General features: G+C 47.5%; 1 pseudogene; it reads right to left on the reverse strand.

Moving 5' to 3' along the window:
- Positions 1–4,969: 4,969 nt before the first annotated feature.
- On the reverse strand, positions 4,970–13,150 carry LOC101970134 (reticulon-4 receptor pseudogene; annotated as a pseudogene).
- Between the last annotated feature and the right edge of the window lie 581 nt (positions 13,151–13,731).

Genomic DNA, 13,731 nt, shown 5'->3' on the forward strand with positions numbered 1-13,731 from the left:
TAATGGAACATACTGATATCCCAGAGAGCTCAGAGGACAGACAGAGACCACACATGGACCAGACAAAATGTAGGTGTAATCAGGACAGGAAGGCAAGGGTGACATATTTGTGTGAAAGGCCATGGTCTAAGAGGTGCTAGGTAAGGTGATACACAGGATTCCTGGGTTGTTTAAAGCACAGGAACACGTAGAATAGTTTAAGAAATTTTGCAGCACACCCTCTACATCACACATGCTCCAACACAGAATACCTGAACGAGGAAACCCTCCTCACACACTGAGCAAATGGGCTTCCCAAGTGAACATCAGAACACTGATTCCTTTTGCCTAGTCCATCTTGCAAGTCCATTGATGCAGAGCAACAAGGCCACACTTGTTTGTCTGATCAATTAATTCTACCTGGGTGTCATGACCATGGCCTGGAAGAGGGATGGCCAAAAGGTCACCAGGGTGTGGAGACTACTCAATCCTCCAAGCATACCAACAATAAGCACATGGCCAACAGCTGTCTGACTCTGATGCCGGACAAGTGGAAATCTCACGAGACTTACACCTGCCAGGTCACTCATGAGGGGAGGACTGTGGAGAAGAGTGTATCCCCTGCACGGTGTTCCTGACTCAACCTTGAAGCTAAAAACCCCAGGGAAGCTTCTCTTCTCCAAACCCTACCAACCCAGCCCTTAGCCCTTAGCCAGAAACCCCTCAATAAACATCCTCCTTTTTTATCAGAAAACAAGGTCCTGCTTATTTTAGTTTACACACTTCCTATCTTAACTTTGACCATCCTCGCAGGTGCACACAATTAGACCTTGAGAAAAAATGGCCAGGAAACACTTTTGATATTTCCCTGGTAGATGCTTTCACTCTCACCCAAACTTTACAGAATTTTCTACACCAAGGGAATGGCCCTCAACGGGAACCAAGTCTGCATATTTTCACCTATCCACCCTGTGCTTGCTCCTTTTGGGCAGACTAGTTCACCTCCCCACTCCCGAGATCAGTCTCTCCTTGGATCCCCAAGGACTCCAGGAGAATGTGTGAGTTCTCTTTCCTGGGACAGTCTGAACATCACTTCATCCTTGAATGTCTTTCCATCTCCAGTCTAAGTCCACGTCACAGAGGCCATCTCTTTTTTTCTTACTTCCCCCACCTGTAATCCTTGTTCTTACAGCCTGGAGCCACTTGCCCTTCCTTCCACGTCCATCCTGCTCCTACCTCCACAAGACACAGCCTTGGTTTCCATAATCCCTCTGTATAACACTCACAGAAAGAAATTTTTAACACCTAGATACTTTGTACTTGCTCCACACTTCTCTCTGTGTGCCCTGTTTGGCTAATTTTCCTTTTACAAAGTCCCTCAGAAACATGGGTCAGCTCTAGTCTCCACTGTCACCAGTGGACAGCTCAATAGTTTCCTTCTTTAGTTCTTCATGTTCAGCAGTTCATGTCTAGTTAATGAGTGCTCCAGATTACAGTCAAGTTTTGGATCAGTCTTTGAACTGACTTAAATCTTGCATCAGTCTTTGAACTGACTCCTCTCATTAGAAGCTCTGTGTTACTCCTATTAAACAGGTTATTGTCCTGGCAGTCCCACACTCTGGGTACCTGAGCTATGAGACAAATAAATGCACACGTGAAATCCCATGCATGCACCCACATATGTTACAGACACGAGCACATATACACACATTCTCTATGGTACATCCTTCTTGGGTTTAAAATGGGCACCCAGGACAATCCTAGGTGCCTCAGTTCCAACCAGTTTCCCAATTCCACTTTCACTTTGATATATACAAGCCTCTCTATTTTGCTCAGTACATTACCCAAGATGAGCTGAGCTGGGGACACAGCCCCTTTCTGAAACAGACATTAGTAATGAAACCAGTTGTGAGGAAGAGTTATCCCTTCTCCCTATCCCACTCCCTTTTAGGTGAATGAATTCCATGTACCTAATACTGTGTGATTCCATGGAAAAAGGGGCCACCATTTGCCACTCTCCCATGTATTGAAACTGTCCTCTGAATATGTGGCTAGTTCCTGAATTCACAGTACAGCTATAGGTGGGTCTGGGCATTGTGATAGGAAGGGCTGGATTTCAGGTCTGCACTCCTGTGTTATGTGTGCAGAAAAAGCACCTAGCTAACCATCCTTGCTGAATCTTTTTTTTTCCTCACCTTTGTGGTTCAGGGTGAAATCTAGGTAGATTTTTCTCTCTTTTCTGTCTTATCAGCATTAAAGTCTTAATTTATCTGGAGGTCTTAAACTTTCTCTTCCTTATCTATCCCCTCACCTCCTTCAATATATCTCCTCTTCTAAGGTTCCTTTTGGAGCACGTTGGATGATTCAAGTAACCCCTTCTTGCTTCTTGCTCAGGCTTCACTGTGATTCCATCTTTCTCTCCAGTGAACATTCTTCCCTGAATGGGTGAATGGATGTCTACTTCTTCCCTTTGGGTCTCTTGTCCTTAGGGCCCAAAGAAATAGGGCAGTTAGCTTGGGCTTCCAAGACTATTAGATATAGGAGGAAGGAAGAAAAGTGCTAAAAGCATCAGTTTCCCAAGGTCTTGGCTATGGGACTCCCTTGAACCAATTGACGGGATCTTTTGTTCTGGGACTCAGAGATGATGGAAGAAATAAAAGGAAGTAAGATGCGGAAAGGCTTTCCATTGAGAAGATGGACATACAGCTAGATGCAATGGCAAATGCCTGTAATATCAAAACTCAGGAGGCTAAGGCAGAAGGATAACAAATTCAAAGCCAGCCTGAGCAAATTAGCTAGGCCCTAAGTAACTTAGCAAGACCCTGCCTCCAAATCTAAAATAATAATAATAATAATAATAATAATAATAATAATAATAATAATAATAATAAAATAAAAAGGGCTGTAGATGTGGCTCTGTGGTTAAGCCCATTTGGATTTAATCACTGGTAGAGGAGAAGGAGGGAGAGAAAGGTGGGCATAACTGCTGAGTACCACCTCCTCCCTCAGCTCAAGCAGGACACCATAGACATGATGGAGCTCAGGACACACAGGCCCAAATATGGGCACCTTCCCATCCTTTAACAGAAGGAGAGAAAACAGAAAAAATTTCCTGACCAGACTCCTGAAAAAGACAGGTGATAGGGACAGGCATGTGTCAGGCAGGACCTTCTAGGACAGAGAAATCTTCCCCCTAAATATTCATGGCAGGCAGGCCTTTTACAACTAACATAGACCCGATCTCTAAACAGGAAAGACTTCAGAAACTGACGCCCTGAATCCACTGGACTCTCTGGAATTCAGACTCTGAGCCTCATGTCCCCTTTCTTACCAAGGAAGCCCTAGAAAATTCTTCACAGAGAGATTGAGCAGGGTCTGCAATGATGTGCTTTGTTGATCAGAAATCTTTCTCTGTCTCCATTTCTATTGACTCGCATTAATTTGCAACTTCCCTGAGATTTTTACTGAGTAGTGGGGATAATTCTGGCACCCCGAATAAAAGCAGCCCAGAGAAGAAGTTCACAGTCTCTTGGAGCATCAGATGGAAAGCAATAGTCAGAAGGACTTGGGTCTCTCTTCTCTTCCCTTCCTCTTTTTCTTCCTCCCGGTACATGGACCCCAACTGCCTGGGTCCTTACTGTATGGAACTTAACATGGCTGGGACCTCCTGAGTTAGTTTCTTTCTCCACCCTGGTCAGGTCACTGTACCTATCCCATGTTCTCACTTCCCTCAGCCTAGAGAATAAATGGATAGATAAATGGATAAAGAAAATGGCCTAGAGAATCTGTCCTGAGTCCTGAATCCACCTTGGGGGCAGCACTGAGGAACTAGAGGGCGAGCAGGGGCCATGGTTTCTGAGCACATTCCCTCACACTCTCCTCCTCCCCTGGGCTTCTGGAGCCCCAGCCACCCCACAGCCATCTGGCTCCACAAGCAATGTTCCCCTCTGCTGTTCCCTCTGCAAAATCACTGATTTTTTCTCCTCTTCGAAGCCAGCCCCTGCCCTGTGGGTTAGGGGGCCTTCCTTAAAAGCACCCTACATAGATTCTCTGTCATGTGGCCCCTTTCTCTTTTGTTCTGAGTCCTCCCTGGTGTAGGCCTTGGGAATGTGTTCACACATGTATTTTTGTCTGTACTTTGGGTACTTTTTTCAAACATAGGCATGCATGCATGTAGCTCCTGCCTGGTCATATGTATGTGTTGTGCATACATGTTTACAAGGGCATGCAGATCCTCAAAGGACAGTTTCTGGTCTGTGGGTGTGTTGTAAGAGGAACAGGAATCTGGCTGTAACCCTGGGCAGTGGTAGGAAGGTGTACACAGTTCCTACCTGGCCCCAAGCCTGGCTTTACCAACTCACCTGTCCTTCAGGACCACCCTCCTTCTGCCATCTCCCAGAAAATGGAGAGTATTTTTCATCTCTTATCCTCAGTCTCTTCTTGGGGGCAATGCATAGTTGGGTGGAAGGTACTAGAGTAGATGTCCCCACAAAAGCAACCTCATCTAGACCCATGGTCCTGGCATCTGCTCTTTCAGTCCAGTTCTCAGAGTAGGTGTTTAGGCTCAGGAGCAAGCTCAGAAGGTGGCAGGGATACCAAGTCATACCTGGTACATTCAGCTGGGTGACTTCACTTCTCAGGGACCTTGTGTGATGGTGTCCAGTAAGATGAAGCACCTGGTCCCACTCATGCCTCTCACCACTCATAGCACCTCAGCCTGAGAGGCCATAATTTAAGAAAAGAGCTCTTTATTCCAAATCATCCATTTTTTTACACAGGTAAAACAAAATGCATATCTCTAAATTCTGCAATCTTGGTGGGAAACTGCATTCTGGAATAAACGTAACCCCAAACCCTGTAAACATGATGGGTTAGAGATGGGGTTGGGCTGGTGGGGAGGCATCCATCAGGGAGGACTGGCCTGCCCAATTGCCCTTTCTCTGGTACTGGCAGGTCCTTGTCCTCAGAGGTTCTGAGGTCTGATATCTGGTCAGCAGGGTGCAAACATTGTCCACAATATCAGCACAAGGCTAAAGTTACAACACTGCATTTTGTGGTCAGGGCTGAAAGGGCACCTGAACCCTCTGCAGCTCTTGCTCCGCTGCCCCCACTTCCCGCCTGTCCTAGATGACACTGACTGCGGGTGTGGTTCTTGCGGGAACAGCCTGGCCTCCAGTGAGGACCAGTGGTGTGGACTCCTGGTGACTTAGACCCCTCTGGTATAGTGCAGCCAGTGGGGGCTCTGCAGAGCTGGGCAAGGTCCCAAAGGAAGAGTCACTGATATGACATGGGCCTGAGCCCTTGCCTGGTGGGCTGTCACCAGGTTGCACACGTCCCTTGAGTGCATTGCCGACAGAGGCTGGCCTATCAGATTCTAGCACTGAGGCCTTGTCTGAAGCGTCTGGCTGCCACAGCACAGCACTCTAGGTCATTGGCAACCATATGCTTGAAGTCACAACCAGCCAGGCATATGGGCACGTTGCAGGGCACCTCAGATGAGGAACCTCAGAACATCTGCAGCCAGGACCAGAGTGGGCGTGTCTGGCAGTCACATACCCTGGGATTATTGTGGAGCCGCAAATACTGTAGAGCACAAAAAGGTGCCAGGACCTCTACAGGCAGCATTGAGAGGTTGTTGGCAAACAAGTAGTGTGTCCTGAGGTGGCCAAGGTCATGTAAGGCATGTGAATACACATGGGCCACATGATTCTGGTGCAGGAGGAGACGGTAGACTGTTCAAGCCACAGAAGGTGTGCTCAGGCATGCTGGGGATGTGGTTACCATGAAGGAAAGGGTGCGTGAGGTTCGTTGCCCAGGTCATGGAAGGCATCATATGGCAGTGCCTGCAGCCCATTTGCTTGAAGTTAGAGGAACTGAAAGGCAGCCAGGACATGGAACAAGCCAGGGCCCAGTTCCTACAAGCCACAGAGGTTCAGGTGCAGTGTGTGCAGGTGGCCCAGGTCTTGGAATGTTGCAGGAATGAAGTTATAAAGCTGGGCATTGTGGTTGATATCCAGTTTCTCCAGAAGGGTCAGGCCAGAAAACACGGTGGCATCAATCTGGGCCAATGCATTAGACTATAGCCACAGGATGATGAGATTCCGGCAGGCGTGGAAATCAGCAGCTAGCACATAAGAGATGTGGTTCCCATGCAGGAAGGTGAGCTGGTTGTAGGCTGGGATGCCAGTGGGCATGGCCTTCAGGCCTTGTTGAGGGCAACTTACTGTCACTTTCGGCTACTGTAGTACACACAGGCACCTGGACATGGTGCTGCCACCTGCCAGGCTTGTAGCCACAGCACCAATGCCAGCAGCCAGCTTCATGTGGGTAGAAGAAAGGGTAGTTAGGGGTAAGAGATCCCTAAGGGACTGGGAGGCCATTTTGGAGCCAGTGTGTCCCTTGGGATTGGGCTTTAGAGGGGCTTGAGACAGGTCTTAGATGTGGCCTGAGATTTGGAGGTTTGGGGATCATTGCTTTGCATACCACATAGATGATTCTTGGCTATAACTTGCGCCTGGAGCTATACATTCTAGTAAACCATGTCTAAAGACTTCCCACTTCACCCTTCTGGATGCTCATATCCATAATCAAGGGTAGCCTATTAGGTCACATAACAAATACTCATGTGAAGGACTGTTGCTCAAATCTGCATATACCTTCTTGGGACTCTAGTGAACAGAGTCCTCCAGGACCTGGTCTCTATCCCCATATTCTAAGCAATATTCTTGCCAGTACCCAGCCTCCTAACAGCTTGCAGGCCATGCTGGGTGAGGAGGAGATATTCTCTTGGTAAACATTGTAGTACCACCCAGACTAAGCTCAGGGACTACTAGGAAGTGAGGTTCAGGCAGAGGAGCTGCAATCTAAGTCTCAACCCTAGTCTGTCAGCTCTGAGATTTTTATAGCTTATGCAGAAATATTCCTCCCAGACTCTAGAAGGAAAAACACTGAGGTTCATCACCCTATTCTCTGCCTAGGCCCTCATAGCTCTTGATAAAATCTAGCAGGTGGGAGTCTAGGGAGTCCCCCTCAATTCATAATGGGGAGTTGTGTTTTAATAAAAAAAAAACTGCAAAAAAAAACCACTATAGGGTTCCAGGGGGTATGAACTGGGTCTACCTACCAGCACTTCTGCTATCACAGGAACAGGGGTCTAGGTATAGGAAGGGCATGGGGTGAAGGAGTACAGTCTCCACCTCAGAGTACCCTGCCCCCAGCAGGCTGCTCCCTCCTCCACACATCCTTCTTTTTAAGCACTTCCTGAGTTGGCTTGGAACACCTCCTGCAGCCTTCTTCCTGGCCTCATTCTCTGCTTGATGACCTCCCAGGGGAGGAGTTCACTCATCCTAGCCAGTCACTGCATGGTCCCAGCTTCCCTCAACTCTTCAACCCAGGTGCACACTCAACTGGAACAGCCTCCCAGCAATGATCTCCCCCTTGCTCATGGTGTTTCACCCTGTCTTTCCTTGAAGGGCCAGACACTCCTGGACTTTCAAGGAGGCTCCATACTAGCAAAAGACTTCTCCTAGGGCTAGGGCGACCTGGCCTCAACAGCAGGGATTATTATTCCACCATTAGATTCCCTACCCCTTTTGAATGCTGAAGGTTCTTTTAGCCTGCCTTGCCTTCAGGAGTGAGTGTATTAAAATGTGAATCCCCATGCGGACAAATTACTCGTGGCAGAACTAACATCATCAAAATGGCGATATTACCAAAAGTTCTCTAAAAGTTTAATGCAATGCCAATCAAAATCCCAATGGCATTTCTTGTAGAAATAGAGAAAGCAATCATGAAATTCATATGGAAAAATAAAAGACCCAGAATAGCTAAAACAATGCTAAGCAGGAAGTGTGAATCAGGTGGTATAGCGATACCAGATTTCAAACTATACTACAGAGCAATAGTAACAAAAACAGCATAATACTGGTACAAAAACAGGTGGGTCGACCAATGGTACAGAATAAAGGACACAGAAAACAATCTACAAAACTACAACTATCTTATATTTGAAATAGGGGCAAAAAGCATGCAATGGAGAAAGGATAGCATCTTCAACAAATGGTGGTGGGAAAACTGGAAATCCATAAGCAAAAAAATAAAACTGAATCCTTTTCTCTCGCCATGCACAAAAGTTAACTCAAAATAGATCAAGGAGCTTGATATCAAATTAGATACATGGCGTCTGATACAAGAAAAAGTTGGCTACAGTCTACATACTGTGGGGTCGGGCTCCAAATTCCTCAATAGGAAACTCATAGCCCAAGAGTTAATAACTCGAATCAACAAATGGGACTTACTCAAACTAAAAAGTTTTTTTCTCAGAAAAAGAAATAACAAGAGAAGTAAATAGGGAGCCTACATCCTGGGAACAAATCTTTACTCCTCACACTTCAGATAGAGCCCTAATATCCAGAGTATACAAAGAACTCAAAAAATTGGACAATAAGATAACAAATAACCCAATCAACAAATGGGCCAAGGACCTGAACAGAAACTTCTCAGAGGAGGACATACAATCAATCAACAAGTACATGAAAAAATGCTCACCATCTCTACCAGTCAGAGAAATGCAAATCAAAACCACCCTAAAATACCAACTAACTACAGTAAGATTGGCAGCCATTAGGAAGTCAAACAACAACAAGTGCTGGCGTGGATGTGGGGAAAAGGGTACTCTTGTACATTATTGGTGGGACTGCAAATTGGTGCAGCCAATTTGGAAAGCAGTATGGAGATTTCTTGGAAAGCTGGGAATGAAACCACCATTTGACCGAGCTATTCCCCTTCTTGGTGTGTTCCCTAAAGACCTAAAAAGAGCATGCTACAGGGACACTGCTACATCGATGTTCATAGCAGCACAATTCACAATAGCAAGACTGTCGAAGCAACCTAGATGTTCTTAAATAGACAAATGGATAAAAAATGTGGCATTTATATACAATAAGCTATTACTCTGCATTAAAAAAAATCACAAAATCATAGATTTTGGAGGGAAATGGATGGCATTAGAGCAGATTATGCTAAGTGAAGCTAGTCAATCCCTAAAAAACAAATGCCAAATGTCTTTTTTGATATAAGGAGAGTAACTAAGAACAGAGTAGTGATGAAAAGCATGAGAAGAAAATTAACTTTAAACAGGGATGAGAGGTGGGAGGGAAAAGGAGAGAGAAAAAAAATTGCATCAAAATGGAAGGAGACCATCAGGGTTATACAAAATTACATACAAGAGGAAGTGAGGGGTAAGGGAAAAATAATACAAGGGGGAGAAATGAATTACAGTAGAGGGGGTAGAGAGAGAAGAGAGGAGGGGAGGGAGGGGGTGGGGGATAGTAGAGGATAGGAAAAGCAGCAGTATACAACAGACACTAGTATGGCAATATGTAAATCAATGGAAGTGTAACTGATGTGATTCTGCAATATGTATACGGAGTAAAAATGGGAGTTCATAACCCATTTGAATCAAAGTGTGAAATATGATATATCAAGAACTATGTAATGTTTTGAACAACAAACAATTAAAAAAATACGAAAAAAAAAAGAAGGCCCCATTTGATTTCTAGGTTGAGCGGGTGCAGAAAAAGGCAGAGCCCAGGAGGCAGGGCCCAAAAGAACAAAGCTCCTCAAGTCCCATTCTTGGGAAGAGTGGGTGGGCCCGTTAATTTACCAGAGCTGCCATGACAAAGTACAGCAGACCAGTGGCTCCAATAGCAAAACGATTGTCTCAGTTCTGAAGGAAGGTGTTGTCTGCTGGGTTCCTTCTCAGGGCTGCGGGGATACATAGCCTCTCCCTGGTCCTTGTCTTGTAGATGTGTCACCACATCTGTGTGTGTCTGTCTGCAGTTTCACCTCCTAATGAGGAATTAGGCAACCCTGTCCTACTGTGGCTGTATCTTAAGCATCTGCAGTCACCCTATTCCTACATAAGGTCATATCTAAGGTACGGGGGTTAGGACTTCAACATACGAACTTTAGGGAAGCACAAGTCACCCATAACGTGTTTTGATAGCTCTCTGGAGCAGAACTAGTTTTCCACCTGCTGTGGGAGGGGCTGTTTAAGGGAATCCCAGCTCCATCTGAAGAGGCGAACAGGCCCCCATATGAAGGCACTTTGTGCAGACACTGCCTGGGGTTTGCCCTGTACTGGTCAAACAAAAGGTCAACAAGTGGCTTCCTCAAAACATTCTGCGAAATGCCTGATCTTTGTATCCGGAAAGCAGTGTCCCCAGCTCCCTGGCCCTGTGAGGCCATCAGTAGGCTAGGATTCAAATCTCACCCACACTGTGGTAAGGGGAAAATCATTGGAAATTTTGTGCATATTTGGGGAGGAATAAAAAAGAATCTGGTGAATGAAGTCAAGGCTGAAAGGCCAGCCTCCTGGGGAGAAATCCAGCTGCTCTGACCTTCTTGGGGCCACTGGCCAATGGGGTAGCTCAGGGCTGCATCCCAAAAATGAGGAGCCAGCTGTTGTGACCCTCCTCTCCTGCCATCTAGGGGCCCAGCCACCGAGCCATCACCTCCAACTGAGCACAATAAATAGTTGACACAGTCTCTTAAGAATCGGTCTCATTTACGTTCTCTAATTGGCTCATTTTCTTCCAAGATAACACAGTCGAAAAGTAGCATTTCAGTGAGATCAAGGCAGGTGTGTTAATTATCGACTGCCCCATTCTGAGCGTGCAGGTTGACAAGAGGCAGTGGCTTTGCAAGCAGTGGCCATTCCTGGGTGTCTCCTCTCTGGCCCTCTTATTCTTAAATCCCTTTTCCTTCCAGTTAGTGTGTGCCTGGTACTAGCAGCTCACACAAGGTTATAGCTAGAATGGTCCTAAAAATTATCTAGCAGGATTTTCCAGGTGGGAAAACCAAAGCCTCAAGAAAAGGAGCCACCATCGGCAGACCCACAGCTGTGTCAGTAGCAAAGCCCCTGGGTTCCAGGGCCTAGTGGGCCACCCCTGACTGTCTCATGCCATCCTGAATATCTGGGGATGTGATAACTCTTATAGAGATTAGCTGTGAAGACAAGCTAGGGAAGTTGCTCTCTGCTCACCGCCACCTCCAGGAGAGGGGTCTGTCAGGAGAAGCCATTGCACGCCACCAGGAGTCTCTTTGGCCCATGTGCTGTTTCTTCCTCCCTCCAGAACCCCAGAATCTTCCTAAGGGCAACATGTTTTGTAGTGTGCCTGGCACAGACCGGCTGTGAAAACAGAGAAAGGACAAGGAGTAAGATTCTTTATAAAACCAAAAATTGACCAGACAGCTGCCGTCGTCAAGCTGTATGGCAATCCTGTGGGTTCCAGGTCTGATTTGGGGTCCTCTGAAAAAGTGGTCCAACCTCTGTGATTCTGCTGAGCCGCCACTCAAAGTTAGCTACCAAAATTGCATCACAAATCACTTTGCCAGCACTTGCTGTCACATAACAAAAAATTGATGCCCAGAGTCATGAGGGCCCAGCTGGCCACAGGAGAGAGGCTTCTTGGAGACAGTTGCAGATCCAGAGCAGCCTAGGATCTAAGCCTCCTCTGAGCATTCCACCTGCGGACTCACCTGGCACAGGCCAGTGGGAAAAAGGCTCCCTCTCTGGTTTTCATTCCGTCAGAACTTTCTCTTTGCTCTCAGTGCATGGAGAGAGAGCAGCAGCTCCGCTCTCATGCAATGACATTGGGGTTGGTCCCAGGTTTGAACTTGGGCTCTGCCATGGTGGCTGCGCCATTGAGCTTCTTTGCTTTAGATCCCCACTTGTTCAACAGTGGTAGCGATGGCAGGATCCCTCTCCGTGGCTTCAATCCACTGTGGACTGAAAATAATCAGGAAAAAAAATGCATTTGTGTTGAACACAAGCATACTTATTTCTCATCTTTATTCCCTTTGAAAAAATAGACTGAGCTGACCTTGAGCTCAGGATCCACGTGGTCCTGGGTGTGAAAAGCCATGCAGAGATGCTGCGGAGTTCTCAGGAGGCTGCGCCACAGGCTGAAAGTTAGCAGGATGCTTTTTTATAAGGGGCTTTGAGCCTCTAAGATTTGGGTATTCTCGGGAGTCCTGAGATTAGTCCTCCATGAACACCAAGGGACAGCTATAGCTAGCAGGTAGCTGGGCGTGAGGCCTGGGTGAGGGGTGGCTCAGTAAGTCCTGTTTCCTTTCTCGGGCACCCAGAGGAATGCACTGTACTCCTGAGCACAGCTGCAAGCCACGGAGGAGTCTCCTTCTCACAGGTGCCTGAAAAGCTTTCCCGCAGCCAGGACATTGCCTGGCTCAGAAGGTGGATGTCCAGCCCCAAGGGCTCTGCTGTAGCTGACAGATTGAGCCCAGGTATTTCTGCACCTTGATGAGCATCCCCTTGTGATCCTCAGGGGAATCTGGCCACACTCTGAGAAACCTCTGCTTGTATTTAAAAAGAGGGGAGGGAGCAGGTCTGACCTGCGTATGGGAGATTGTGACGCCTGGGTTGGGGTTCATGTTCCACATCTCTTGACGTAAAGTGAAATAACCCAGTTCAGGGGACCAAAACGTAAATGGTCACAGGGTGAGAAAGCAGCAGCCTGGGAGGGAAAGTCCACAACTTGGACATGGGTTTCTTGCAGAGATGGCAGCTTTTACACAGCTCCCGTGCAACCCGTCAATTTGGACAGCAGCCTGGTATTGCCAGACTTACCACTGATTTGTCAAAAAAACCCTAAACTATCGATATTGGCATAATATCTGAACTTTTAAAAGCTGGAGATAATGAATAATAAATTTCTACTTCTTATTTTTTCAATGGTGCTGGGGCTGTCCCCAGGACCTGGTGCAGGCCGAGCATGTGCTTGTAACAGTGGCTGCAGCCTCTGCCCTATTTTCGAGGGAATTTTTAACCATGTGGGCTAAACAGAGCCTACTATGGGCCTGAATTGGCCCCTGGGCTGACAAGTGGTCACCGTGGGGACCATGCTGCCTTCTCAGTTCACAGATGCAGTCTCAGGAGACTGGAGGGGAGCAAAGCTGGCACAGGCCATGCTGCCAGGGACCTTGAGCTGCGCTTTTGCACCTTCCCAAGATGCAGAGGGATGGGCCTTCCTCGACCTCTAGAAGCATCTGAAGCCAGGTCTCCAGGCTCCCGAGCCAAGCTTCCAGATCCAACTGGGAGTGGGGTGAAGGCCTCTGGGGCCAAGGCGAGGCCAGAGCTAGGCTCACTCATGCGCCGCTGCCACCTTCCCCTTTGATGTCTGGGCATTCCAGTTCTGGCACCCCGTGTGGCAATGGCACCAGGCCGCCTGCCCCTGCAGCCTCCTCACACCAGAACAGCACTTGGCAGGAATTTTTGGGGACTTCAAAGGAAGTAAATTGCCCTGGGATAACTTCAGGAAGGAGCCTAACCAGTGTGAACAGCAGCAAGGGGAGACAGGAGATCAAAGTGGAACCAACTTTGAATACAGTTGAAAGGACGACCTGGCCCTGCTAGCTGCTCAGAGGAGGGTGTGTGTGGGCCTTCAGAACGAGAGTGACAGGGTCAGATTCAGAATGTTGTCTCTCTGCCCCTCTTGATACGTCCAGGGCCTGTGCCCACAGAGGGTCTCCTCTGACAGGAGGCCTTTTTTGAGTTTTGGAGCTTCCCGCGTGCATCACTGCTGGGTGAGGCAACTTGATTTGACCTGCTGGAGCCGGGGATTGCAGAAGGGCAAGGCAGCCAGCCAAGTGCCAGTAAATCTCTTGCTCTTGGGAAGTGCCAGGCAGCACCCTGAAAAGGGAAGTAATGTGTGGGCCCACTTGCTGATGACT

Source organism: Ictidomys tridecemlineatus, chromosome 2 (genome assembly GCF_052094955.1).
Source record: "Ictidomys tridecemlineatus isolate mIctTri1 chromosome 2, mIctTri1.hap1, whole genome shotgun sequence".
In the NCBI taxonomy this organism is placed as follows: Eukaryota; Metazoa; Chordata; class Mammalia; order Rodentia; family Sciuridae; genus Ictidomys; species Ictidomys tridecemlineatus.